Raw genomic sequence first — 4,874 nt, forward strand, 5'->3', positions numbered from 1 at the left:
AGAAGAACGTGACAGATGCAGGACAGACCTATGTCCCTGGCGTGATCACGCCTAGCATCCTCACAAGACTCTATTCAGGCCAGCCCTCGGAGGCCTGCGTGCCTCGAAAAAGTGCTGACACCGGAATTTATCACTATACATGAATATAGCGACGGATATAGTCATCTAATTACATGAATTAGGTAAAGGAAAGTTACTTATGACTCAGAAGTATGCATGTTAAGATGTATTACATAAAAGGTAAACGTACAGATCACTTATATGATATAAAGTAGATGCAACCGAATATATGGATGGCAATCGAAATAGGTTGTGAAAAGTTCCAACACACTGTGACGTAGGTTAGTGTGATCATGTCTACCCACCCATGTAGAATCCTTGGGTGCCAACGCTTATACATACATGTATACATACAAATATAATAATCATTAAAGAATCAATTACAAGTACGACGTACATCATTATGTGACACCGTTTTATATATATATATATATATATATATATATATATATATATATATATATATATATATATATATATATATATATATATATATATATATATATATATATATATATATATATATATATATATATATATATATATATATATATATATATATATATATATATATATATATATATATATATATATATATATATATATATATATATATATATATATATATATATATATATATATATATATATATATATATATATATATATATATATATATATATATATATATATATATATATATATATATATATATATATATATATATATATATATATATATATATATATATATATATATATATATATATATATATATATATATATATATATATATATATATATATATATATATATATATATATATATATATATATATATATATATATATATATATATATATATATATATATATATATATATATATATATATATATATATATATATATATATATATATATATATATATATATATATATATATATATATATATATATATATATATATATATATATATATATATATATATATATATATATATATATATATATATATATATATATATATATATATATATATATATATATATATATATATATATATATATATATATATATATATATATATATATATATATATATATATATATATATATATATATATATATATATATATATATATATATATATATATATATATATATATATATATATATATATATATATATATATATATATATATATATATATATATATATATATATATATATATATATATATATATATATATATATATATATATATATATATATATATATATATATATATATATATATATATATATATATATATATATATATATATATATATATATATATATATATATATATATATATATATATATATATATATATATATATATATATATATATATATATATATATATATATATATATATATATATATATATATATATATATATATATATATATATATATATATATATATATATATATATATATATATATATATATATATATATATATATATATATATATATATATATATATATATATATATATATATATATATATATATATATATATATATATATATATATATATATATATATATATATATATATATATATATATATATATATATATATATATATATATATATATATATATATATATATATATATATATATATATATATATATATATATATATATATATATATATATATATATATATATATATATATATATATATATATATATATATATATATATATATATATATATATATATATATATATATATATATATATATATATATATATATATATATATATATATATATATATATATATATATATATATATATATATATATATATATATATATATATATATATATATATATATATATATATATATATATATATATATATATATATATATATATATATATATATATATATATATATATATATATATATATATATATATATATATATATATATATATATATATATATATATATATATATATATATATATATATATATATATATATATATATATATATATATATATATATATATATATATATATATATATATATATATATATATATATATATATATATATATATATATATATATATATATATATATATATATATATATATATATATATATATATATATATATATATATATATATATATATATATATATATATATATATATATATATATATATATATATATATATATATATATATATATATATATATATATATATATATATATATATATATATATATATATATATATATATATATATATATATATATATATATATATATATATATATATATATATATATATATATATATATATATATATATATATATATATATATATATATATATATATATATATATATATATATATATATATATATATATATATATATATATATATATATATATATATATATATATATATATATATATATATATATATATATATATATATATATATATATATATATATATATATATATATATATATATATATATATATATATATATATATATATATATATATATATATATATATATATATATATATATATATATATATATATATATATATATATATATATATATATATATATATATATATATATATATATATATATATATATATATATATATATATATATATATATATATATATATATATATATATATATATATATATATATATATATATATATATATATATATATATATATATATATATATATATATATATATATATATATATATATATATATATATATATATATATATATATATATATATATATATATATATATATATATATATATATATATATATATATATATATATATATATATATATATATATATATATATATATATATATATATATATATATATATATATATATATATATATATATATATATATCGTTTTAGTTAATCACCAACGCTTTATTATCCCCGTCTAACCACATCGCGGAGTATTTGTATGTACAACTGAGGTGGGTTACTGACCATGGCATAGGCTACTCATTGTAAGGACATCCAGCCATAAAAAAAACAAAAAAACTTTGACCAGTTCTTGAAAGTTCTTGAGCACGAGCTCTTGAGTGAGGCGTCAAGCAACCCTGCTTCTCTGTTTAGTGAAAGCGTAACTTGCACCTCAATCTTTATCTGTCAAATATGTACGGCTCTGCATTTATATAGATGGCGAAGTCGTGAATTATATTTCTTTATCTAATCCCTATGTTATCCATAATAAAACATCATTAGCAAAATTTATGTGTATTTGTTTTGATATTATATCAGTTACGCATAAATACGATGAACTATACTGAAGACAATGATAGTTCATTTAAGTTGGAATGATATATATCAGGGATTCCAACTTTACTGAACTATCATTATCTTCAGTATAATTCATCATATTTACATATCCTTAACCGATATAATTTTAGAATAAATATACATAAATTTTGCAAATGATGCTTTTTTATTTTCCTTTATTTATACCATGTGGGCTTTTCACGGGAATTTATGGGCAAAGGGATACTTTTGGGGTACCTCCTATCTTAAAGCCCACCCGCTAAAGGTGGGCCGTTGCCCTGAGTGAGGAAGCCCAACCTACACTCGGACCGTGGACAGGATTCGAACCGTGCCCTTGGAGACCCCTCTGACCCCAAAGCACGCATGGTTCCACTGTAGTACCACTGTGGCCCCTTTGTCAATATTCAGCCTTTCCTTTTGCTTCATTGTGCGAGTCAATTTTTTTTTTTTTTCTACTTTAATTTGTGACAGTGGTGAGTATGTTTGCCAGTGCAGGACGTGAGAGGTCCCTGGCACTCGTTTCCTCTCCATGATCCCTTCTGGCTGTTATCATGTACTCCCTCACTCACTCACTCTTTGCTCTTCTCACTCGACTCACTCACTCCCACTCACTCAACTGTTTCCTTCCCGCGCATCCAGTCACCCACTCATCTGACTCCTTCCTTCTCTTACTCATCCTGTTCTTGTCTTTGCTTTTACTTACTCCCCTTCTCTTCTTTATCTCCCTTATCTCCTAACTCTCCTATGACACCTTTTTATTCCGGGTGGTCTGTGGTGGGGGAGTATTTTAGTGGAATGCGCGTGACTTAACAGTCACGCTACCGGAGACTTTTTTTTCCATATTATTATACAATAACCAAGCTGTATGAGAAAGAAACTTCCTATCCGTGTGCTTAAGAGATAGCTGTAACACCTCCCATCTCTTGCATTTTAGAGTGAAAACACGTTCGCGGACTTTAGTAGGTATTAAACCTCCTATCTTGTACTACATGCACTGCTACGTATACAAAATGGGTTCCTGTACTAACTGGGAGCTCTAAAACCCCTTATCTGATCCATTAAGGGATAAAAGCAGCAGATTCCTTTAAAGGGCGTCTAACCTGTGGTAATGAAACTCTCTACTTGATGAAGCAGCCTTCTTGTTCTTATTTTTGGCTGCAGTGTCATGTCAACTTCAGGGATTTTAGAAAACAGATATCACTGGTCAACAGTCACGGCGTGTGAAATTAACCCACACCTTTCTTAGTGTCATTCCATGTTCACCTACCCATTTTATTCTACAAATGCATGAGTGAATTTGATTGCTGTGTGTGTTGCAGGCGTGAGGAGAGCTGAGGCTGCCTGAGTGAGGAGCATTGCTAGGGAAGGAAGGTAGGAAGGAAGGAAGGAAGGCACCACTACAATGGCTGAAGAAGAGAATGTGAAGGTGGCGGTTTGGGTCCGGCCAATGATATCCTT

Source organism: Portunus trituberculatus, chromosome 34, assembly GCF_017591435.1.
Source record: "Portunus trituberculatus isolate SZX2019 chromosome 34, ASM1759143v1, whole genome shotgun sequence".
NCBI lineage: Eukaryota > Metazoa > Arthropoda > Malacostraca > Decapoda > Portunidae > Portunus > Portunus trituberculatus.